The sequence below is a fragment of the Triticum aestivum genome, chromosome 1D (genome assembly GCF_018294505.1).
Source record: "Triticum aestivum cultivar Chinese Spring chromosome 1D, IWGSC CS RefSeq v2.1, whole genome shotgun sequence".
Lineage (NCBI taxonomy): Eukaryota > Viridiplantae > Streptophyta > Magnoliopsida > Poales > Poaceae > Triticum > Triticum aestivum.
In genome coordinates this window covers 267,592,984-267,619,977 of record NC_057796.1, presented here as the reverse complement: position 1 = coordinate 267,619,977, position 26,994 = coordinate 267,592,984, and the positions used below count along the sequence as shown (strand labels likewise).

Sequence of the window (26,994 nt, the reverse complement as noted above, 5' to 3'; positions counted from 1 at the left end):
AAAATTTTGCATTATTCATCACCACATACTTAGATGAAAAACCACAATCGAGATCGGCAAAGAAGAAAATCACCTTGGGCAGCTCAGCAAGGGGGGGGTACATCCTCGAACGGGGAAAACTGCTCCTGCAGTGCCACAGGGGCTGTAACCTCAAACGGGGCGTTGACCATCTCAGTAGTGGCCATGAGCGTATCTGGGGTCGGCTCGGTGGCCGCCTCCATCTTCTTGGAGCTCTCTGTCTCGTGGGGATCAGCCTCCCGCGTCTGCTCCAATATTGGCAGATCTTTGCCTGGTTATCCTTGGTCCATCATGAAACTGGTGAATACTAGGAGACCACTGAAAGGAAAACACAATCGCAATGACAATGAAACAAAAAAGAGAGTGAGGATCGGTTACTGCTTTGCAAAAGTTTTTTTTCTCTGAACGAAAATATACCAACATCACGGATCCGCTTACCTTCCGTTCATTGGGAGAGAAGAACAGTGGCATATGCGAGTGTTGCCTTTCCTGAAGACGGTGAGGGAGAAGGGGATTCAGCGAAGAGTGAAATGATGGTTGCTTCGTCCGTCAAACTTAGACTGCGGGGAGGTGGAGTTTTGTGATACGACGGCCCGTTATTGCTGTCGGTGTCAAAACCGGCGGATCTCGGGTAGGGGGTCCCGAACTGTGCGTCTAAGGCGGGTGGTAACAGGAGGCGGGGGACACGATGTTTACCCAGGTTCGGGCCCTCTCGATGGAGGTAATACCCTACTTCCTGCTTGATTAATCTTGATGATATGAGTATTACAAGAGTTGATCTACCACGAGATCATAGAGGCTAAACCTTAGAAGCTAGCCTATGGTATGATTGTTGTTGTCCTACGGACTAAACCCTCCAGTTTATATAGACACTGGAGGGGGCTAGGGTTACACAGAGTCGGTTACAAGGGAGGAGATCTACATATCCATATTGCCAAGCTTGCCTTCCACGCAAAGGAGAGTCCCATCCGGACACGGGTCGAAGTCTTCAATCTTGTATCTTCATAGTCCAACAGTCCGGCCAAAGGATATAGTCCGGCTGTTCGAGGACCCCCTAATCCAGGACTCCCTCAGTAGCCCCCGAACCAGGCTTCAATGGCGACGAGTCCGGCGCGCAGATTGTATTCGGCATTGCAAGGCGGGCCTCCGAACCAGGCTTCTACGGCCTCCAGCTGCATAATTTTACTCCTGCCTCCATACTACACATCGCTGGCTATGTCGCCCTTTGCGAGCTGTTTCTGGGCTGCGAAGCTCATTTCGAGCTATGGAAGAGGCTATTCTGCCTCGTACCCCGTACACAGGAGGGGTCAATATACCAAGTGGGCGGAGCCGAAATATGGCGCATCGCCGGGACCGGATACCTGTCCGGTACTCCGAAGAAGACATCCGAGGACTGGCCTTCGGAGTGGTTTTATACGGAGGACGTCCCCCTTCCGGACCCTATTCGGATGGGCCTTCCTGAGTTCGACAATACTCCCTTGAAGAAACGCCGCAGCTGGCGCCCTCGGAGCCCTCAGGAGGAAGATAACGGGGAAGTCCTTTACCTGATGAGTCGGATACAGACGCTGGCCCAGTCAGGATTGACAATAATTGAGGTTATGTCAATATGTATAATGTGGGGGGTACAGCCACTTCAATATCGGGGGCAACCCATGTGGCACTTCAACGGAGAAGACGATGCCACCCGCTGCGGTCGTAAGGGACCGGACTCAGTTGCTGCTCTAGCAAAAATCCTGTCCGATTTGTACAAAGGAGAGGAAGAGGAGTTCATCCGCATTAAGCCACGGGATGGATTCTCCATGTACAACCCTCCAAGCTGGGTGAGCTGCCACTTTTTACTCCAGACCTTCCTGCTTTCTTTGTCATAAATATTTACCTTGCTGTTTCAAAGTAGGAGCTGCGAAAAGCTGTGAGGGAGGTCCACAGCCCGCCTCCACAACCAGAGGACCCTGATCGGGCCCTCGATCCCGGACTCAAAGAGGATCTGGACATATTTGTCCAACTTGTTCAGTTCGTGTATCTCCATTTTCTATTGCATCATGCAGTCCTCTGTACAGTTCTGTCCTCAACTTACCTTGGTTTGTCCTGTACCAATTTAGTCTCCACTGTTCAATGCACGTTGCTGCATCAACTAAGAACTGCAGGAACAAACGTCCACTCATTTGCAATGTTGAAGCTTGGTTCAGACGTTGTTGTATGCGATACGCATAAAACTCCAGCATTGTTACATACTTTCTTCTACCTTTGCTGCCTCTTTTATTTTCATACTCTATTTCTGGTCTGAAACCATCTTCTCCATATGGAAAAAGCAAGGGGTACTGCATTGACATATAGCTTGGGTGCAACTCTGAAATCCTCTACAACATTCTGTCTTTGGTCTCAACTATTATATCAAAATTATTTTCTCCATCTTGTTCCCCAATAATTAGTGCTGCGACTTCTGAGGCAGATGGTAGGTTGTATTGCCGTCCATCTTTCGACCTTTTGTTGATCAATCTTAGTCTTACATCTTTAATACGTCGGTTTTGGAATCTGTCCCTTGCCATACGAAATGATTTGACTAAAACATTGTGCTCATCAAGCATCTCCAGTAGTCCTTTGACAATGTTTTCATCTGGTTGTGTCTTACTCTCCGTTGAAGCAGATGCATTAATCCTATTCCACACTTCATTTTCTGTGTCATGTATGTACAATTGGGCAAATTTTGGTTTCGTTACGTCATCCTTAGGAAGTAAAGTGCCAATCTGATGGTAATTCTTGCCATTCAAACGGAAAACATACGGTCTAGATGCCTGCTTATTAATTTCATAGTCAACCTTTCCTCCCATTGGAGTGAATGCGAACATCGAGTTGTACAACCTGATGTTCTGGCGAAAATTTGATGATTCTCCTTTTTCATTGTAACATAGTAGCTGTCGGCGATACAGCGGAGCTTGCTTCAGTGGTGGTAATTTAACTTTCCCTTCCTTGCAGCAGAGACCAAATTTTGGAACTGTGATGTTACCTGTGCTTGTGCTTCTCTCTCCATGCCACATAATGGCATTGCAAAATTCACAAACACAATTTGGTTTTCCCAGATATGAAACTTGAGTGACATCCTTCGCTACATTAGATACTTCACAATCATTGCCCTTTTCTGTCCTTAGTCATTTGCTTGCCTTTTTCAGCTGGAGGATTCTTTCGTTTTCCGCCTAGCTTCCTTTGCTGCTGCTCTAATGATGTCTGATTGACTATCATTAGATTCGAGTGTTGCTAGTTTAGAGGCTGCTTGCTCAGGTATTTGGATTCCTTGATGACGCCACATATTCCTACATTTTATTTTGTTATCATTTTAATAATCCAGGTAAATTAATATTTATATAATTATTTTTGGTACTGTGGTAATGAATACCTTTCGTTGTTTTGATTTGCTCTAGTGCGTGTTCGACGCATGTTGACTGCGGCTAGTGAATCCTGAAATAAATGAGGTAAAAAGTGTAACTGATTTTATTCTGAGATATAAGTGAGGGCATCTTATACGTAACTGATTTTATTTGTTCAGAAATTCAGAATTGCTGATGATAAATTTAATGTAAACATGTCAGGGACCACATTGTTTGCAAGGATGCTGAAGGTATTTGTATGGAACAGATAGTTTCCTGATAAGATTCTTTTTCGTATGGATTGTTTTCCAACAAAGGCTTTTAAATCGTCTAAAATCATTATTCTATTGTGAAAGAAGGATACTTGTGTTGTCACCTTCCAATGAGAGGACATATATGCTCTGTAATTGGTGATCTGAATCTCAAGTTTATCGCCACTTTCTCTGTGTAATTCAAGTTAATACAAAGCATGTGTAATGAGAACGGAGAGTTGATGTATATATTAATCATTGCAGGAGACATGCATATATTATTTGTGGAAGGAGATAATGAACATTGGCTGCAAGTACTGCCACACAACCTGTCTGCTCCTTGCTGCTTGCGAGAGGACGGCAATGTCTTGCCGTGATGTGCACGCTCTGTAATTAGTGATCTGAATCCCAAGTTTATCGGCGCTTTCTCTCTGTAATTCAAGTTAATACAAAGCATGTGTAATGAGATCGGAGAGTTAATGCATATATTAATCATTGCAAGGAGACATGCATGTATTATTTGTGGAAGGAGATAATGAACATTACCTGCAAGTACTGCCACACAACCTGTCTGCTTCTTATTGCTGGCGAGAGGACTAATTATTGCATGTATGTGATGAAGGATGAGATCAGGGGCGATGTCTTGCCTGGATGTGCACGAATTGAGTCGATATAGAATTCTTATTTGTAAAGAAGCGTAGTTAAGGCTAGAGTTTGTAGGTTAGAGTTTGTCATCTGTACGTTTTAAACCTATACAATATCTGAGCCGTTATTATTTTGTGTCACCAGATAGATGGCTCCTACTTGAAGTCAGTTTCCATGTATACTAAAATATATGCACGTCTCTGTTTCTTACACGTCTTGTCTACCCATTGTTTTTCTTCAGAGAATTGTATGTTACACACACGACTCCTTATCTCGACAGAATTGTTTTTCTTTAAAGAATTATAATATTTAACCTATTTCATTCCAATTAAAATCTGAGTCATGGCTGGTCACACATGATATGTCTAGATGGCAAGATGGAATGACCTATTGATTGGCAATGCAGATTACTAAGTGGTGCACTTCAGTTTTAGTGGTCGTTAGTTCCACGCATGATGGGCTCTTGGCGAGAACAGATGATGATGTGCACATCGTTGATTGTTTGGCTGTCATATGCTTTCTCTGTAGTGTCTCAACATGTGAAAATTTGTATGTCGTCGAGAGGCCTATTCTATAGCGGATGAACATGTCAAAATCGCTAATATGTGTACGATAAATGACAATTTTTTTTGTAAAACTGATGTACCACCACATGTGGCTGTTTTTCACTAATGACTTTACTAACACGAAGGTACGCATTTACATTTATTAAAACCAATCTTAAACAATGATGTTCATATAAAGTACAAATCTGATGCTCCTATATGTTCTATTACATGCTAAATAACTGGATTTCCACTAATCAATGATTTGACTTTTGAGTTCTTGATACACCACACTTCTGAATGTCTTTGTTCATCAATTCTTTATTGGCACAACTACGCCTTGTCCTAGGCCTTGAATCATTGTGCTCCTGAGTACCTGCCTGTTCTGATTCTTCTTCATGGTGATTGTTTACTTGTTTGCTATCAATACCAGCACATTTGTGAGTTACGGCGCGTTTCCTCTTGGGGCCTGCTTCCATAGATTTTGATTTCATTATTTCCTGACTACCTTCAGTTTTTGGTTCTTCATCAAGGTGTACAACATGAGTTGTGCTACTTCTCCTACCCCTTTTAGTCCGGTTAATAGTGGGTTCATCATCCTCTGGTTCTTGCTTTATAGTTTTCATAACTGATAACTTGTCCGCTTGCTCTTGCCAAAACATTTGGAACAATTAGTGACTTGCAGAACTATGAAAGAATAAACAAATGCAGCAAAAAACTTACATGGCTATCTTTTTGAATTCCCTTTTTCTTAGATTTCTTATCAACAACAGATATAGATTCATCTTTCTCTTGACTATCCAGATTTTCCGATTCTTCATCAGAATGTACATGACGTGTGTTCCTAGTCCTCCTAGTCTTTTTAGTGTCTATTAGAATGGGTTTATCATCCTCCATCTGCCCATTCAAGACATTGGGTGTGTCAATAAGAGGCTTGTACCAAAACATTTCAATTTGGGTAAAGTGCCATCAACATTCATCATTACAAAATATGGCATGCAGATACAAAATAATATAGAGCATTGTAGTAGAAATAGATGATACCTGCTCAACATTTGAATGATGTACTGATGTATCTTTTTCAGAATCTATGAAAAAGATTCTATGAACAGTGTATTCTTGATAACCGTACTTCAAATTATAGTCATTCAATCTGAATTGAAAAATCAATCTCTGCCCACACATTTTCTGGATTTCTTTTGTCTACTCATGGATATCACAATCATCCCTCTCTATCAAAAAACTTGCAGATTACTTAATCAATTTTTTTGCTTCTGCCTCAAACATGGTGCAAGTTGTTGTTGCACTCAGATCAAATATCTCTAGTTTCAGTTTGTACCTAGTAATAAAATGGAACATGTGGTTAGTGCAGGATAAATTACTAACTAAAGAATGAGATAGTATGAAATTCACCTTGGACATATCTTCTCAGGTTCTTTTTGACATTTCGGACAGTAGAAGTGGTTCCCTTGTTTCTGTACTTTTTTGTTGCATTTGCAGCATCCTATGTAGTACCACTCATCTGATGTATTAATTGACTTAATCATTGCTTCGGTAGTATAGAACTTTTCCTGTCCATTACAGGTTAAATTAGCACATAAAATTTATGAGAAAAGAATATAATACTAACTATAAATACCTGTTTTTCAGATTCATATGTAATTTCAGTTATTTCTTTTAGGGTTCTTCTGTTATAGAGCATCTGTTCTTGAATTGTGCCTTGCAAGTGGGCTTCCGGCTCTATTTCTTCTACCATATCATCTTGCAAGCAATACCTGTTTTGCATGAGATAAGTATCCATGTATGTAGTAGAACATGTTTTTCATATTACTGCAGAAAATCTGTTTCACCTCGTTTGAAGCTCATTTGTTTCAGGGATATCCAAATCGATATATACTCTGGTCGCACCTGTAGATGACAGCGAGTACTCTGCATGCACTTTGATATATTAGATTATGTGTATAAAAAAGACACGCCTAGAAATACTTGCCCATTGTTAATACGAATACAAACCTTTCAGTTTTCTAACAGTAGTTGATGTTACTATGACCACACGCCCCAAAGAATCTTCATCAATTTGACTAACCTTATTACCCCATAGTCTAATATTAATTTTTTGATCCCTGTATATTCCAAGAGAAATACCTATTAGCACCCACGATAATTGTACTTGTCTAATTGTTTTTAGTGTACTCACTCAATTCGAAGCACAATATCTCGAATCTTTGAAATCCCGTGGGTTGTCTGTGTTTCTTCAATATGTCCTATGTAACTTGCTATGCCAATGACATCTGCTAATAAAGTGGTATTAATATGCATAATACATGGAAGTTAATAATTGAAACAAATATAATCATACCAGATAAGTAAATCTTTTGGCTGTCTCTTGTGGAAAGAACTTCAACAGTACAAAACGTGAAGCTTTGTTCTGCTATTTTGATATTTTTTTGACCTTTTATCTCTTGAATTTTTGTCGTGTGCAAGAAATTTAGAACCTTTTCGCTTTCAACTGGACGGAAATTCATTGCAGACATAACCTTAAAATTTGCTATCATGTAGACTAAACCTTCTTGGATCAATGGTCTAAACTTGTTAAACATATGCTTCATTACCTTGCCATGTATCATAGTACCCTGAAAGATTACAATGCAGCGAGAAGATGCATCAATATTATAGTAACTACTACAACTCACAATAGTGTATTTATGTTGGAAATTCATAAAGTTTCATCATTAAGCTAACCTCTTCATCAAGTAGTATCATGTCAAGGCTAATTAGTTCATTGTTGTTGAGATTAATGGCATCCCATAGCCTAATTATTCTGACCTTGACTTTCCAGGAATCCTTCTGATTGCTAATCTCATGGAGCATATCGTATGCCATTGTTTTGAAGGTAAACAAAAGGAGTTGACCTATAAAAACACAATTTCCAGAAGATTACATATTGGTGGCCATGCAATTTGCATGTAGTATGAAGTCCAGAGCCTAACAATTTGATTGAACCAACGAAAGAAATAATCTCTCTCAGAACTGGGCTAGAAAGCAACAAAAAGTAATTTGAATTGTAAGCAAGCATAATTTTGTTGCTTAGTAATTTCTTAGTCTCTGGCAAATCCAAGGCTTCAGTTGCGAAGAAAGATTTCCTCTTGCCCATTGTGAAGTTCATAAGCAATATGAAGTAAATAGACTAAAATTTTGAATTAACCAACGAAACAAACAATCTCTGAAAAACTGGGCAACGACGAAGCTTACGTACCAAACAGGAGAAGGTTCACCAGCGACGATGTTCACGACCGACAGGAGCCTCCTTTATGTGTAGATATTTTGTTTCAGGCTGCAGTTAATTATAAGATGGCGGCATGGGCTTGGTTCTGCACCATCGCGATCTCCACGAAGTGCCCAAAGAGCGTATGTCAGCAAACCTAGGATTGAATCCTAGGACTGTCAAAGGACGCAATAGAAAACATGAATCCTAATGCAATTGAAAAGATAAGTTCAATTCAAATGTTAAATCAGGAAAAAAATCAAAAAATGACGAACCTGGTCTATTCCCCAACTTGGTTGCTCCAATTTGAGAGAGATTTGTTTGTTTTTTCCATGGGAGGAGGAGGAGAGATTCCATGGCGTGAGCGCACCAGATCAATTTCCTAATTTCCTTGCTCCAATTTGAGAGATATGATTGATTTCCTTTCTCTGGGGAGGAGGAGACCATGGGGAGGAGAGAACGTGAGGAGGAGACCGTGGGGAGGAGGAGAGACTATGGCGCACGATTGGGATTTTTTTACAGGGAGAGTAAGAGACGTGGAGAAGATAAACTTTTTTGAGGGATTTTGAGGGCATTTTTTTTTCACAATTTTGAGGGCTATATACGGAGTAGATATATCGTGCAATCATGATAGCATGCGGTTGGGATTTCTAATAGATTTATATGGTTGATGTACCACTAAAAAAATGGTTGATCTATATCTTAAAAAAAATATGGTTGATCTGCACCGTAATAACACGGTCCCACCAGATTAACGGTTCCTAATTACTGATTAACATGGTAATTTCTTGGGAGTCGCTAATTAGTATAGGTATAGATAGATAGATAGATTGTTTCTCTGGGCCCAAGACAAAACAGTCCATCCACACTAGTAAATAGTAAAATCAATTCAAAAGTCCATATATTTACTGAATGAGAGGCGCTACCCACACCCAGCACACCGCCCCCCAAAAAACCTGGGTGTTCTTCTTCCTCCTCACTCCCACCCACCTCACGTCAGCTCGCTCCACTCGTACCCCCAAATTCCTCACCTCACTTCTACAGAAAACCCCAGCTCCCCTTCTTCCTCACTACTACAGAAAAAACCCAGCTCCCCTTCTTCTTCACCCGCACTACAACTAGGCTCGTCATTTGTTACTCTGCTCAAATCCATGAGCGCGACGCGACGCCCTCGAGGAAAATGGAGTCGGCTGACCCCAGCGCCAAGAAGATGAGGCTCCCGCCAGCGGCGACGCCTGTTGTAGATTCCGCACCCGGCAGCGCGGGGAGAAGCGGCGACCCCGCCCCCACCGGATCCCAGGAACCCGTAGAATCTCGGGTGGACCGCATCACGATCTCCCGGACGCCGTCCTTGGGGAGATCATCTTGCTTCTCCCCACCAAGGATTGCTGCCGCACCCAAGTCCTCTCAATTCGGTGGCGCCCTCTATGGCGCGCCGTTCCCCTTAATCTCTGTCGTCAGCTATCTCTCTTCAATGATTTTGAAATCCCTAGAGCGATCATCTCCTCCCACCAGGGCTCCATTCAAAGCCTCTGCATCCCGTCATGCTGCCTGAGCAAGCATACCATGCCCCGCACGGTGGACGCCTGGCTGAAATCCCTTGAATTCACAGAACTACAGCTGCTTGAGTTCTACTATTCCCCTGGAAATCACCTACCAGATACCATACGCCATCTACATGTGCCCTCAGCACCGATGTCCATCTCGCGGTTTTCCTCCTCTCTCCACACTGCCACCTTTGTGCTGTGTGACCTACCAGACAATCTGGTACTAAACCTTCGACTCCCATTCCTGAAGAAACTTTCACTTGTGCGGGTTCGTATATCGGAGGCCTCATTGCACAACATCATCCACTCCAGTTGCCCTGCCCTGGAGTGCTTGGTGCTTGTTTTCACAGTTAGAATCGGTTGTCTCCAAATAAAGTCGCCTAACCTTGTAAGAATTGGAATTTGTTTTGACGGAAGGCAGCTCATCATCCAAGATGCCCCTTCACTTCAAAGGTTGATCATTGATTCTAGTTATTCACTGTTGCAAATAACCGTCCTCTCCGCGCCTAAACTGGAGACCTTGGGTGTAATACATGATCTCTGTGCTCATTTCAATATGGTGTTTGGCTCCACAGTTCTTCAGGTACTTTACATTATCATCTACACTTGTAACCATAAGCTGCATTTTAAATTTCTGCGCATAGGTTATATGTCATCTTGGAGTACACATTTTGTACTAATATTATGTTATATGCTCAATGAAGAGTTTCTCCATGGATGGCCTATCAATGATGCTGGATTCTGTCAAGATCTTATATATCCAAATGAATAGTTTTGATCTGAACAAGATTATTGGCTTCCTGCAATGCTTTCCATGTCTGGAGAAGTTGTATATAAAGGTGACAATTTCACGCACATTGGAAGCCCGCATATAGTGTACTAGAATTAACCATTCAGCTGTTGCTCTTTTGACACTCTTTTTTTAGACCTTAACTGTTTTCAATCTTCATGTCTATTTAGGCAACAGGATGGGGTAAAAAAGTTATAACCAATCGGTGGATTCGTAAGCATCGGGATTTTCTCACTTCTCATGAGATTCGATTCAAGACAATAACGATAGAACGATATGTAGCCACCCGTGCAAACACTAGATTTGTGACATTCTTCCTGCTGAATGCGAGGTTACTATTGCCCATCAGGCTTAAGTTTATCAGCAGCATGGTTTTGACGGATGGGTATGTGGAAGAGCAAAAAAAGGAGTTTCAGGTAAGCAAAAGAGCTTCTGAACGTGTCGCGCTTCTATTTACAACATGTTCTGGTCATAATCCAGTAAATTTTACGACCCAGGATGTTCATTCATGGACCTGACCGATCCATTTGACCGTGACTGCGAAAAACAGTGTTGGAGTTAGATGTTGTTGCCCTTTTCAACCTGGTTTTTTTGTAAACCTGATGAACAATTAACCCTCGTGCTTTTGTACAGTTTGTAAGCTGGAGTTAGATGTTCTTGCCCTTTTCAACTCGGCTGTGACTGTCATATTTTCTTTGAAGCAAGCCAAATGGCTTGCCAGTCATTTAATTTAGAGTGAAATATAGTAACAACTAACAAATCCCAACCAGTTATTTATACTAGTTTTAGCGACGGATCAGGGTAACAACGGGGCTGTGCAGGGGTTGTGGCCCGTCTAGCCAGGGTTTTATTTATGTTTACCACATCATGAGCCCAGTTGTTTTTTTTCTTGCTGAAAATGGCTAGCCCAGTTCTATTTTTCAAAAGAAATACCCAAACGAGGCCTACTTGCTTTATCAGCCCTGCTGGGCTGCAAATCTTTCAAGACGAGAGAGTTTCATTCGGTTTGCCCAGAAATGGGCTGTACATTTTTAAAACACATCAAACCGGGAATTAGTTTCAATTTTTTCATTACAAGATTTTAAATTCCATTGATTTTTATGCGTGGACAATTATTTGGATTTTATATTTATATAAATTATTTTTCAAAATAGTTTGAATGTGAATCGATATTTCGGGATTAAAAACAGTTGACTGCACCGAAATATGCAAAAGATTCGTATACTTTTTAACCGTGGCCACAATATGGGGTGTAATGCTAACAAAAAGAAGATGGGATCCAAAAAAATTCTTAAGAATTAGCAAATGGGCTGTACATTATTAGAAATAATGCACACGAGAGCAGTGACTGTTGGATGTCCATCCAACGGCTGTCGTGCTTCTTCAATCTCTGCTTTTCCTACTCCAGCCGCTCAAACAAGCGCCGGCGGGACTGCCTGCTCCCTCCTCCCGCGGCCGGCTATGCTGCCGCGCAGGCCTCACCACCCCACCGTACTCCCATCGCTGGCCTAGCCATCCCTCTACTCACCCACACCTGCTATTATTCTCCGGGGACGGCAGACGAGTCTTCCCTGGCTCCGTGTCGTTCCCTTCCTAGGCCTCGCCGTCGTCCACCGCCCTGGTGCTCTCGGCGCGGCCTGGTCAACGTGGTCAATGAACGACATCCATCGGAAGTGGACTGTACGTGGAGAGGCTGACAGCTGGGTCCATGGCCGCACACAAGGAAATGCCTCCTTATTACGCGCAAAATAATGATTCCTCCACCTCACAGCTAGGACCCATGGGAAGGGCTTCTGTATTTCGTGAAAAAAACGTTCCCCCCGCTGACAGGTCGGACCCACCAGCTATATCTTCGCACGCAAGGAAGTGCCTCCTTATGATGCACAAAAAAATGAATACCCCCTGCTAGCTGGGACCCACCATGGTGGGTGGCTGACTTGTGGGCCTACTAAGTTGACGGGGACAGAGGGCTTTGTCAACTTAGTCAATATGAACGATTCTAGCTCCAGTGACCGTACGATGTCCATCCAACGGCCATAGTGCTTCTTCAACCTCTGGTCTTCTTGCTCCAGCCGCCCAAAGCAGCGCCGGTCGTGCCGCCTACTCCTGCCTCCCGTGGCAGGCTGTGATGCCGCGGAGGCCTCACCGCCCCCATACTACTCCCACCGTTGGCCAGGCCATCCCTCCACTCACCCACACCCCTATTCTGCGGCGACGGCAGCCACACACCGCAGCCGAACCAGTGAACCCTCGTACTCCTCTCCGCATGGGCATCCACTGCCGCGTCTTCCCCGGCTCCGCGTCGTCCCCTTCCTAGGCCTCGCCGTCGTCCACCGCCTTGGTGCTCTCGGCGCGGCGTGGTCAATGTGGTCAACGACCGACTTCCATCGGAAGAGTACTGTACGTGGAGAGGCTGACAGCCGGGTCCACGGCCACAGCCTAGTTTTTTTGTGATTTGCCAAGTAAGTCGCTTTGTCAAGCCTGTTGGGCTGCAAATCTTTCAAGACGAGGAGAGATTTATTCGCCTGGCCGAGAAAATGGCCTATAAGTAATGAGAAATGGGTTGTACATTTTTAAAACACATCAAACCGGCAATTAGTTTCAAATTTCTTTTTTTCATTTCGAGATTTTAAATTGCATTGATTTTTTTGCGTGGACAATTTGTTGGATTTTATATTGATATACATTTATTTTTAAAATTAGTTTGAATGTGACTCGAAATTTCAGGATTAAAAACAGTTCGGACCGCACCGAAATATGCAAAATTTCGTATAATTTTTTAACCGTGGCCACAATATGGGCTGTAATGCTAACAAAAAGAATATGGGCTCCAAAAAAAACCTTAAGAATTAGCAAATGGGCTGTAAATTATTAGAAATAATGGCAGATGGGCTGCATGATGTTTTCCACAGATTCGAGGCTTTCCTAAAAAAAGGTTGACGCACAAGCAGTGACTGTTGGATGTCCATCCAACGGCCGTCGTGCTTCTTCAATCTCTGCTCTTCCTGCTCCAGCCACTCAAACAAGCGCCGGCGGGACTGCCTGCTCCCTCCTCCCCGCGGCCGGCTGTGCTGCCGCGCAGGCCTCACCGCCCCATGTACTCCCATCGCTGGCCTAGCCATCCCTCTATTCACCCACACCTGCTGTTATTCTCATGCGATGGCAGACGAATCAGTAAACCCTCGTACAGTCGTACTCCGCTCCGCGTGGGAAACAGCTGCCGAGTCTTCCCTTGCTCCATGTCGTTCCCTTCCTAGGCCTCGCCGTCGTCCACCGTCCTGGGGCTCTCGGCGCGGCCTGGTCAACGTGGTCAACGACCGACATGCATCTGAAGTGGACTGTACGTGGAGAGGCTGACAGCTGGGTCCACGGCCGCACGCAAGGAAATGCCTCCTTATTATGCGCAAAATAATGATCCCTCCACCTGACATCTGGGACCCACCGAAAGGGCCTCTGTATTTCACGAAAAAACATTACCATCGCTGACAGCTTGGACCCACCAGCTATATCTTCGCACGCAAGGAAGTGCCTCCTTATTACGCACAAAAAACTGGATACTCCCCCTGCTAGCTGGGACCCAGTACAGTGGCAGGCTGACTTGTGGGCCTACTAAGTTGACGGGGACGGAGGGCTTTGTCAACTTAGTCAATATGCAAGATTCTAGCTCCAGTGACCGTACGATGTCCATCCAACGGCCGTAGTGCTTCTTCAACCTCTCGTCTTCTTGCTCCAGCCGCCCAAAGCAGCGTCGGTCGTGCCTCGTGCTCCTACCTCCCGTGGCCGGCTGCGATGCGGCGGAGGCCTCACTGCCCCCTACTATTCCCACCGCTGGCCAGGCCATCCCTCTACTCACCCACACCCCCTGTTATTCTGCGGCGACGGCAGCCTCATACCGCAGCGAACCAGTGAACCCTCATACTCTACGTGTGGGCATCCACTGTAGCGTCTTCCCCGGTTCCGCGTCGTCCCCTTCCTAGGCCTCGCCGTCGTCCATCGCCCTGGTGCTCTCGGTGCGGCGTGGTCAACGTGGTCAAGGAACGGCTTTCATCGGACGTGGACTATACGTGGAGAGGCTGACAGCTGGGTCCATGGCCGCAGCAAGGAAGTGCCTCCTTATTACGCGCAAAAGAATTATTCCTCCACCTGACAGCGGGGACCCACCGGACGGGCCACCGTATTTCGCGAAAAACGTTTCCCCCTGACTGCTGGGACCCACCAGCTACATCTTCGCACGCAAGGAAGTGCCTGACAGTCGGGACCCACCTGGTCGAAGCGTACGTAGTGTTGTCATTCTGGTCGCGAACGTGTACGTACATACTGGTCGATGTAGAGGCGCGCACATGTCGTAGTAGAGGCGTGCACGTAGCATGTACACGTACGTACAGCGGCCAGGGTGCAATAAAGTAAATATGACCACGTACGTACATACGGGCGGGGTCTCGGACGCCTACTCGCGCGTACGTACGGCCAGGGCTCGTGTACATGGCTGGGTCGGAACGGAGAAAAAACATCGTCGTCGTGTTCATGGGGAGGCAACGGAATGCGTCATGTTCACCGGGAGGAAACGGAACGCGTGGGAGCCAACCGGCTTGGACGGAACAGCCGATGGAAACGAGGCCTGGCGTACCGCAGAACGGAGGAAACGGCCTTGTGTTCGACCGGCCACGTTCGAAACGGGATCCTGTTCATCGGGAGGGGTCTGGCGTACCGCAAAACGGAGGAAACGGACCACCTACGGTCGAAACGGGGGTCTTGTTGATCGAGAGGGGTGTGGTGTACCGCAAAACGGAGGAAACAGACTTGTGTTGGAGCGCTACGGTCGAAACGGGGGTCCTGTTCATCGGGAGGGGTGTGGCGTACCGCAAAACGGGACTCAACGGGATACTGTTCATCTCCACCGTCGACCCCCTCCAGCCTCCACGGGCTAATGTTCATCCACCGTCGACCTCCTCCAGCCTCCACCTGTGACTGTTCATCCACGGGCTCCTGTTCATCTAGCCTCCACCGCGCGCTACTCCACCGGCTACTGTTCAACCAGCCCTCTCCACGGGCTCCTTTTCAACCACCCCTCCACGGGCTACTGTTCATCCAGCCCTCCACCGTCTACTGTTCATCCTGCCCTCCACGGGGTGGTCCTGTTCATCCTGCCCTCCACGGGGTCCTGTTCATCCAGCCCCAACCGGCTCGAACGATCGGGGTCCTGTTCATCCAGAGGCAACACCATGGGGTCCTGTTCATCCACCCCCACCGGGAACTGTTCATCCAACCCCCCCCCCCGCAATGCTCACTGTTCATCCAGAGGCAGCATCGATCGACTTCAGTTAGCAGCAGTAGCGAAGGAATCGCTCGATCGGGTTCAGTTAACAGCCATCGATCGATCGCTCTGGTTCAGTAACGCGTAGCCTGCAGTGCAATCGCTCGGGTTCAGTTAGAGCCCAGCGCCTCGCTCGGGTTCAGTTAGAGCCCAACGCCTCGCACACGCGCGCGTACGTACGAGAGAAACGCGCATCGCTCGTCCCCCGGCCACCCACCGTAACCGGGGACTCCCTGATATTTTCCGCGCCCTCGCTTCTACCACGGTTTTTCCGTCATGGATGGCCCAAAGAATGTCATGCAGCTGCGTCTCCGGCCCGCCCAGGACGAAAAGCCCATTTTCTGTCATGATTTTTTGTCATAGAAGTAGGACCCCACCACATCTATGATGATACCGGGTTTTGTCACAATTATCGTCATAGGAGTGTCATAAGTATGACAGAAAGATTTTCGTTCGGCCCAAAATGTCACGGATGTGTCTTTTTTTTGTAGTGCATCTTGTGGTTGATTACTATATGGTTTATTTGGTGGAAGATTATATGTTCAGATCCATTATGCTATTCAATACCCCTCTAATCTTGAGCATGTTTATCATTTATGAGTAGTCACTTTCGTTCTTGAGGTCACGGGAGAAATCATGTTGCAAGTAATCATGTGAATTTGATATGTGTTCGATATTTTGATGATATGTATGTTGCCATTCTCTTAGTGGTGTCATGTGAACGCCGACTACATGACACTTCACCATATTTGGGCCTAAGGGAATGCATTGTGGAGTAGTTATTAGATGGTGGGTTGCGAGAGTGACAGAAGCTTAAACCCGAGTTTATGCGCTATTCCGTAAGGGACCGATTGGATCCAAAAGTTTAATGCTATGGTTAGAATTTATTCTTAATACTTTTCTCGTAGTTACGGATGCTTGCGAGAGGGTTAATCATAAGTAGGAGGTTTGTTCAAGTAAGAACGGCACCTAAGCACCGGTCCACCCACATATCAAATTATCAAAGTACCGAACACGAATTACGCCAACATGATGAAAGTGACTAGATGAAATTCCCGTGTAACCTCATGAACACTTTGCCTCAAAAGGATTGGGCTACCTGGCTGCACTTTTGCTACTACTATTGTTACTTGCTCGTTACAAATTATCTTGCTATCAAACTACTCCGCTACTTACAATTTTAGCACTTGCAGACATTACCTTGCTAAAAACAACTTGTCATTTCCTTCTGCTCCTCGTTGGGTTCGACACTCTTACTTATCAAAAAGGCTAAAATTGACCCCATATACTTGTGGGTCATCAAGGCTATTTTCTGGTGCCGTTGCCGGGGAGTGAAGCGCTCTTGGTAAGTGGAAATCGGTAAGGAAACATTATTACTACGTGCTGAAATTTATTGCCACTTGCTACTATGGAAAACAATCCTTTGAGGGGTTTGTTCGGGGTATCTTCACCTTGACCGGAACCACAATTAGTTATCCCTCAACCTACTTCACCTACTGAAAATATTGAATATGAAATTCGTTCGGGTATGTTAGAACAACTGCTAGCTAATCCTTATGTAGGATTTGGAACCGAACATCATGATATGCACTTGATATATGTGGATGAAATTTGTGGGTTATTTAAGCTTGCAGGTTTGCCCGGAGATGAAGCTAAGAAGAAGGTTTTCCCTTTATCTTTGAAGGGAAAAGATTGACATGGTATAGGCTATGCGATGATATTGGATCTTGGAACTGCAACCGTTTGAAATTGGAATTTCATCAGAAATTTTATCCTATGCATCTAGTTCATCATGATCGGAATTATCTATATAATTTTTTGCCTCGTGAAGGAGAAAGTATCGCTCTAGCTTGGGGGAGGCTTAAGTCAATGTTATATTCATGCCACAATCATGATCTCTCGAGAGAAATTATTAACCGGAACTTTCATGCTCGGCTTTCTCGTAATGATCAAACCATGCTCGATACTTCTTGTACTGGCTCTTTTATGAAGAAGACTATTGAATTCCGGTGGGATATTTTAGAAAGAATTAAACGAAACTCTGAAGATTGGGAACTCGAGAAGGTAAAGAGTCAGGTATTGAACCTAGGTTTGATTGTGTTCAAACTTTTATGAATACCGATGCCTTTCAAAAGTTTAGCACTAAATATGGACTTGACTCTGAGATAATAGCTTCCTTTTGTGAATCTTTTGCTACTCATGTTGATCTCCCTAAGGAGAAGTGGTTTAAGTACCACCCACCAATTAAAGAAGAAATTAAACAACAGGTAAAAGCTAAAGAAGAAACTATTATTTACAATGTTGATCCAGTTGTTCCCACTACTTATATTGAAAAACCACCTTTTCCTGTTAGGATGAAGGAACATGCTAAAGCTTCAACTGTGGTTAACAAAAGTTATGTTAGAACATTCAAACCTTCTGAACAAATCAAAGTTGAACCTAGTGTTGCTATGGTTAAAGATCTCTTAGTTGATAATATTGATGGCCATGTTATTTACTTCTGTGATGAAGCTTCTAGAATTGCTAAACCTGAAGGAAAAGATAAACATAGACCAGTTGTTGGCATGCCTGTTGTCTCAGTTAAGATAGGAGATCACTGTTATCATGGGTGTGACGTAGGTGCTAGTGTGAGTGCTATTCCCTTCTCCTTATATGAAGAAATTAGAGATGAAATAGCACCTGCTGAAATAGAAGACATAGATGTTACTATTAAACTTGCTAATAGAGATACTATATCACCAATTGGGATTCTTGTGTGGGAAGGTAAAATACCCTACCGATTTTCTTGTTCTTACTACCCCACAAGATGAATTTTGTCCCATTATATTTGGTAGACCTTTCTTGAACACCGTCGATGCTAAAATAGAATGTAAGAAACAAATTGTCGATGTTAGCTTTGGTGATGAATCTCATGAGTTTAATTTTTCCAAGTTTAGTAAACAACCTCATAAGAAAGATTTGCCTAGTAAGAATGAAATTATTTGTCTTGCTTCTATTGTTGTGCCTCCTACTGATCCTTTGGAACAATATTTGCTAGACCATGAAAATGATTTGCATATGCGTGAAACAAATGAAATAGATAGAATCTTTTTCGAACAACAACCTCTGCTTAAACACAATTTGCCTATTGAAACTCTAGGAGGCCCTCCTCCACCTAAAGGTGATCCTGTGTTCGAATTAAAACAATTGCCAGACACCTTGAAATATGCCTATATTGATGAAAAGAAGATATATCCTGTATTATTAGTGCTAACCTTTCAGAACATGAAGAAGAAAGATTATTGAAAGTTCTAAGGAAGCACATGGCTGCTATTGGATATACTCTTGATGATCTCAAGGGCATTAGTCCCACTGTATGTCAGCACAAGATTAATATTGAACCTAATGCTAAACCCGTTGTTGATCACCAGCGTCGGTTAAATCCGAAAATGAAAGAAGTGGTAAGAACGGAAATATTGAAACTTCTGGAAGCAGGTATAATCTATCCTATAACTGATAGTAGATGGGTAAGTCCTGTTCATTGTGTCCCTAAGAAGGGAGGTATTACTGTTGTTCCTAATGATAAGAATGAGCTTATTCCACAAAGAATTGTCATGGGCTATAGAATGGTAATTGATTATAGAAAATTAAATAAAGCTACTAGAAAAGATCTTTACCCTCTGCCTTTTATTGATCAAATGTTAGAAACACTATCTAAGCACACACATTTTGGCTTCCTTGATGGATACTTTGGTTTTTCACAAATACCTGTTTTACAATCTGATCAAGAAAAGACCACTTTTACTTGTCCTTTTGGAACATTTGCTTATAGACGCATGCCTTTCGGTTTGTGTAATGCACCTGCTACCTTTCAAAGATGTATGACTGCTATATTCTCTGATTTTGGTGAAAAGATTGTTGCGGTTTTCCTGGATGACTTTTCTGTTTATGGGAAGTCTTTTGATGATTGTTTAAGCAATCTTGATCGAGTTTTGCAGAGATGTGAATAAACAATCTTGTCTTGAATTAGGAGAAGTGCCACTTTATGGTCAATGAAGGTATTGTCTTGGGCCACAAAATTTCTGAAAGAGGCATTGAGGTGGACAAAGCCAAGGTTGATGCAATTGAGAAAATGCCATGTCCTAAAGATATCAAAGGTATTCGTAGTTTCCTTGATCATGCTGGTTTCTATAGAAGGTTTATCAAAGACTTTTCTAAAATTTCTATGCCTCTTGCTAATCTTTTGCAAAAGGATATTCCCTTTGTGTTTGGTGATGCTTGTATCGAAGCCTTCGAAACACTAAAGAAAGCTTTAATTACCGCACCTGTTGTTCAACCACCTGATTGGAACTTGCCTTTTGAGATTATGTGTGATGCTAGTGATTATGTCATTGGTGTTGTTCTAGTAGAAAGAGTTGATAAGAAACTAAATTTTATTCATTATGCTAGTAAAACCCTAGACAGTGCTCACCGAAACTATGCTACTACTGAAAAAGAATTCTTAGCAATCGTGTTTGCTTGTGATAAATTCAAACCTTACATTGTTTAGTCTAAAGTAATTGTTCACACCAATCATGCTGCTATAAAATATCTTATGGAAAATAAATATGCTAAACCTAGACTCATTAGGTGGGTTCTTCTGCTACAAGAATTTGATTTGCATATTACTAATAGGAAAGGAGCAGAGAACCTCGTAGCTAATAAGTTGTCTAGACTTGAAAATATTCCTGATGACCCACAACCTATTAATGATAGCTTCCCTGATGAACAACTAGCCGCAATAAATGTTTCTCATAGTACACCATGGTATGCTGACTAGGCTAATTATATTGTTGCTAAATACATACCACCTAGCTTCACATACCAACAAAAGAAAAAAAATTCTTCTATGACTTAAGACATTACTTTTGGGATGACCCACATCTTTATAAAGAAGGAGTAGATGGTTTTATTAGATGTTGTGTACCTGAGCATGAACAGGAACAAATCCTACGGAAATGTCACTCCGAAGCTTATGGAGGACATCACGCGGGAGACAGAACTACTCAAAAGGTATTACAATCTGGTTTTTATTGGCCTACTCTCTTCAAGGATGCCCGTAAGTTTGTCTTGTTTTGTGATGAACGCCAAAGAATAGGTAATATCGGTAAGCGTCAAGAAATGCCTATGAATTATTCACTTGCCATTGAACCATTTGATGTTTGGGGATTTGACTTTATGGGACCTTTTCCTTCCTCTAATGGGTATAGGCATATTTTGGTTGATGTTGATTATGTTACTAAATGGGTAGAAGCTATTCCAACTAGTAGTGCTGATCACAACACCTCTATTAAAATGCTTAAGGAAGTTATTGTTCCAAGGTTTGGAGTCCCTAGATATTTAATGACTGATGGTGGTTCACATTTTATTCATTGTGCTTTCCGTAAGATGCTTGCTAAGTATGATGTTAATCATAGCATTGCGTCACCTTATCACCCTCAGTCTAGTGGTCAAGTTGAACTTAGCAATAGAGATTTAAAATTAATCTTACAAAAGACTGTTAATAGGTCCCGGAAGAATTGGTCTAAGAAATTAGATGATGCACTTTGGGCTTATAGAACAGCCTACAAAAATCCTATGGGTATGTCTCCATATAAAATGGTATATAGAAAATCTTGTCATTTACCTAAAGCATTTTGGGAAAAAAGAACTCAATTATGATTTCAAACTTGCCGGGGAAAAGTGGTTATTTAACATTAGCTCATTAGATGAATGGAGAACACAGGCTTATGAAAATGCTGAGCTATTTAAAGAAAAAGTTAAAATATGGCATGACAAAATAATCCAAAAGCGTGAGTTCAAAGTAGGAGAATATGTTCTTTTGTACAACTCTCGTTTCAGGTTCTTTGCAGGAAAACTCCTCACCATATGGGAAGGACCCTATGTCATCGAGGAGGTCTATCGATCCGGAGCTATCAAAATAAATAACACCGAAGGGACTAACCCGAAGGTTGTCAATGAGCAATGAATAAAACACTATATCTCAGGTACGCCCATTAATGTAGAAAGCAATGTTATTCAAACTTTGACACCGGAAGAACACATAAAAGAGTCCTTCTGGAACACTCCAGAATCGTGAAAACAAGGAGGTACATGATACGGTAGGTAAACGGACTCCGAAAAATTCTTAAATATATTTTTGGTCAATTTTGGAATATTTAGAAAATTAGAAAAATAAGAAACTTTCAGGAAAGTGACCCTGGTGGGCACGATACACCAGGGCGCGCCAGGCTTGCCTGGCGCGCCTAGGTGTGTTGTGCCCACCTCGGGTACTTTCTGATCTCCGTTTTTCTTCCGTTCTGCTTGTTCCCCAAGATAAAAAATCTATATATACCTCCCAAACCTATTAACCTCTGTATCGCAGAGAAATCTCCTATTTTATTTTCTTGTTGTTTCTGTCAGATATCTTGAGCCAGGCATTATGTCTTCTCCCCCCTCTGATCGTATGGAAGAAGATTCTTGGTTGATGAAGATCAAGCTGAAGAGAGAAGACCCCGTTGGAGCAGCTAAGGAGGACAAGAGTAAGGTGGCACCCGGAGATCAAGTGCCGATGGACGAGCAAGCATTGCCCGCCGATGAGTAAGAAGAAGATATCCTTGAACCCTATTATGCTCATCTTACCCCCATTGTGATTGCAGCTTTCAGGATCATCAATACGGTTTGTATACAAAATAAGTATCTCAATCGTGAAAATATTTTGCACATGGAGCACATCGCTTCCCTGTGGAGAGTCATCCAAAGATTGGAGAGCCTCTTGATCCTCAAAGACCGGATTGCATCTACTTCATCACCACCATCTTCCTCATCACCACCAAAGGAAAACTGAGTATTGGGTATGGGCACTCCCCTTGGCTTCCGTCAAGCTTGGGGGAGGTGCCCCGGTATCGTATCAATCTCCACTATCTTTTGCCTTTATTTTATTAGTTCGATCAATGGTTATCTTTTGCTATTAGATGAATAAAAGTTTAGTTCGGTCATTTCTTTTTGTGAGTTTGCTTAGTGATCAATGCTTATAATCGTGTGCAAGATATAATAAAGTTTATTTTGAGTTTTGCCTTCTTTAATTTCTTGCTGCAATAAAAAGAAAAGAAATAAAAAGAAAGATCATATGCTAACCTTATGGTAAGTGATGACATTACATAAGGAAAAGTATAAGTAGAAAATTTTATTGTAGATTGACAAACATAGCATTGGTCAGTGATGCAACACATGAAAAAATTAATAAGGGACGCGAAGATTCACATATAAATATACTATCATGGAAATCTTTTGTGATTGTGAGCACCCATCAAAATATTATATGCCAAAATTGTTGACGTTGGAAAAGGAAGACAACTTAATGATTTATGTTTGTTCATATTCACATAGAAGTCATATTGTCATATATCCTTCAACACGTGGTGCTTGCCCCTATCTTTGCTAGCCAAAAATTCCGCACTAAGTAGAGATAGTACTTGTGCATCCAAAACCCTTAAACCCTATCTTGTTTGAGAGACCACCATACCTACCTATGGATCGAGTAAGATCCTTCAAATAAGTTGTCATCGGTGCAAAAAGGGCAATAAAAATTGCGTATAAAAATGTGAGATCATTTAGTGTAAGGGAAAATTGAGCGTTGTGCGAACTTGTGATGGTGAAGACAGACTACATAATAAAGGTTGCCATCACAAGGGGCAATATAACCTGATGTTCTCTTGCACTAAGGGTTGAGCATACAAACAAAAAGCACATGGCAACCTCTGCTTCCCTCTGCGAAGGGCCTATATTTTGCTTTCATGTATTTACTTTTATGCAAGAGTCAAAGTTTTTCTCTCTATTCCTTTTATTTTCTCCTTTGGCAAGCATCATGTGGTGAGGAAAGATCTAGGCACATATGTCCAGTTGAATATGGGTGGCATAAGTTGACATCACCCTTGAGGTGAGTGCGTTGGGAGGCGAAACTATAAGCCCCTATCTTTCTTTGTGTCCGGTTGAAACGTTTTGCTCATGTGTACGCGGTCAATGTTAGCAATCATAGAAGACTAAATGATGGTTGGGTATGTGGACTTGCCTAAAGGCTCTGATACGTGACACTTCCTGAAAAGATGATGAATTGTAGTTGCAAAGTTGACTGAGAACATAGTTTGTTAGTTTACAATAGAGTTTATGCTTTATACTTCAGTGTTGTGATGAATTGTCACTTGTTCATGAGAAGTCTATGATAAAAGTTCTATAATAAAAGTTTTATATTGAAGTTTGTTGCTATTATAATAAGTCACATGATGCTGCTATGTCCGTATATTTGTTTTTATCGACACCTCTCTCTCTAAGCATGTGGACATGTTTTTCGATTTTGGTTTTCGCTTGAGAACAAGCGAGGTCTAAGCTTGGGGGAGTTGATACGTCCATTTTGCATCATGTTTTCCTACTGTTATTTATGTTGTTTTATTGTATAATAATGCTTTTTTGAGTAATTCTAATGCATTTTCTCTCATAATATGCAAGGTATGCACCAAGGGGGAGAATTCTGGCAGCTGGAAATCTGGACCTGAAAAAGCTACGTCAAGCTACCTATTCTGCACAACTCTAAATGAGCTGAAACTCCCCTAGGATTTTTTATAGAATATTTAAGGAATATTGGAGAAAATAAGTACCAGAGGAGGGTCACCAGGTGGGCACAACCCACCTGGGCGCGCCAGGAGGCCCAGGCGCGCCCTGGTGGGTGCTGCCCTCCTCGGCCCACCTCTGGTGCCCATCTTCTGGTATATAAGTCATTTTGACCTAGAAAAAATAAGGGGAGGACATTCGGGACGAAGCGCCCCCGCCTCGAGGCGGAACTTGGGCAGGAGCACTTTTGCCCTCCGACGGAGCGATTCCGCCGGGGGAACTTCCCTCCCGGAGGGGGAAATCATCGTCATCATTATCACCAACAACTCTCCCATCTTGGGGAGGCCTATCTTCATTAACATCTTCACAGCACCAACTCCTCTCAAACCCTAGTTCATCTCTTGCGTTCAATCTTTGTACCAAAACTATAGATCGGTGCTCGTGGGTGACTAGTAGTGTTGATTACATCTTGTAGTTGATTACTATATGGTTTATTTGGTGGAAGATTATATGTTCAGATCCATTATGCTATTCAATACCCCTCTGATCTTTAGCATGTTTATCATTTGTGAGTAGTCAGTTCCATTCTTGAGGTCACGGGAGAAATCATGTTGCAAGAAATCATGTGAACTTGATATGTGTTTGATATTTTGATGATATGTATGTTGCCATTCTCTTAGTGGTGTCATGTGAACGTCGACTACATGACACTTCACAATATTTGGGCCTAAGGGAATGCATTGTGGAGTAGTTATGAGATGGCGGGTTGCGAGAGTGACAGAAGCTTAACCCCAATTTATGCGCTATTCTGTAAGGGACCGATTGGATCCAAAAGTTTAATGCTATGGTTAGAATTTATTCTTAATACTTTTCTCGTAGTTGCGGATGCTTGCGAGAGGGTTAATCATAAGTAGTAGGTTTGTTCAAGTAAGAACAACACCTAAGCACCGGTCCACCCACATACCAAATTATCAAAGTGCCGAACGCGAATTAAGCCAACATGATGATAGTGACTAGATGAAATTCCCGTGTACCCTCAGGAACACTTCTGCTCATCATAAGAAACCGTTTTGGCCTCTCCTTTGACTCAAAAGGATTGGGCTACCTTGCTGCACTTTTTCTACTACTGTTGTTACTTGCTCGTTACAAATTATCTTGCTATCAAACTACTCCGCTACTTAGAATTTTAGCACTTGCAGACATTACCTTGCTGAAAACCACTTGTCATTTCCTTCTGCTCCTCGTTGGGTTCGACACTCTTACTTATCGAAAAGGCTACAATTGACCCCATATACTTGTGGGTCATCGGCGATGGCTGCAACCCGTGGGCTCCGTCTAGGCGACGCGAGCCACCCGGCGCTCGGCACGCATGCGGCAAGCGTTAGCCATGGAGTTGGTGAAGCAAAAGTCGAAGCAGAGCGGCGCACCCCTACTTGGCGCGCCAAATGTCGGAATAAGGGCTCCGGGGATCCTGAGGTTCAAACCCTGGGTGCGCTTGTTCTTGACGCCCTATGCTTTCCTACATTGACCCACGATGAAGCTACGGCGAGCGCGAGCTAGCGGGGGCGGCTGGAGACACGGCAGTTACCTAGGTTCGGGCCACCTTGCAGTGTAAAATCCTACTCCTGCTTGGTTTGTGGATTTCTATGGTGGAGAAGACCGAGTACAAGCGCTCAAGAGCTAGAATGGCCGACCTCTTCGACAGCAGCTCCCTGCCCCACTTTTATACTTGCCTTGGTCCTCTTTCCCTGAAAACCTTGGCGGGGAGGGTTGCCACACAACGACAATTTAAAGGGGGACAGGGGTGCATTCTATCGTGACATAAGATGGTCTTCGCCTACAAAGCTTCCGTCCATGACACGCCGGTGGGCTTGGTGATGACCTTTGTGCTGCGCGCCCGTCATCTTTGTCCTCTTGCACTGATGAGGCAACCTTTGGGGGTTGCTTTGGGAACTGGTGGCTGGCCTTGCTCCTGTAGCACGGAAGAGGAAAGCCTCCTCATCCGCGCCAGCTGGAGCGGCCTCTGGCACTGTTCATCGTCTCGCGCGTCACCCACGTGAAGATGTAGGGCCGCGTGACCGGGCTTGAGCAGCCCCTGGCTTGCTTGCCTCAAGAGAGGGGCCTCGAGAGGCAGCCTCGCGAGGCTCCTGGTGACACCTCCAATCCGCCTGGGGCGCCTGCTGACGTATGCCTCGAGAGGCGAGGGCCTCGTGGGGCGTCTTGCTCATGAAACTTGGTGGGACATCTGCTGGGTCCTCAATATGCGCTGCACACTAGGACGCAAGCAAACGGGCCTGGATACCCCCGTTCCCACGGCCCCGACAAATTTGAATTTGTAAAATCCAGTAATTCCATAGAAGGATTAAAATTTAGAAAATTAATAGAAAATAAACCATAGCTCGGATGAAAATAAATTATATATGAAAAATGATCAGAAAAATAAGAAAAATCCGAATATACTATCCACATACCTGTCACATGCCTCCAACACTACAAACAGGGAACCTTTGTTGGGGAATGCAACATGCAATTTCAGAAAATTTCCTACGCTCACGCAAGATCTATCTAGGAGATGCATAGCAACAAGAACGGGAGAGTGTGTCTACGTACCCTCATAGACCGAAAGCTGAAGCGTTTGACAACGCGGTTGATG

The 26,994-nt window shown here is 43.4% G+C and overlaps 1 pseudogene; it reads right to left on the bottom strand.

The window, feature by feature from the left end:
• Positions 1 to 4,980: 4,980 nt before the first annotated feature.
• On the bottom strand, positions 4,981 to 8,583 carry LOC123168269 (replication protein A 70 kDa DNA-binding subunit B-like; annotated as a pseudogene).
• Positions 8,584 to 26,994: the final 18,411 nt, after the last annotated feature.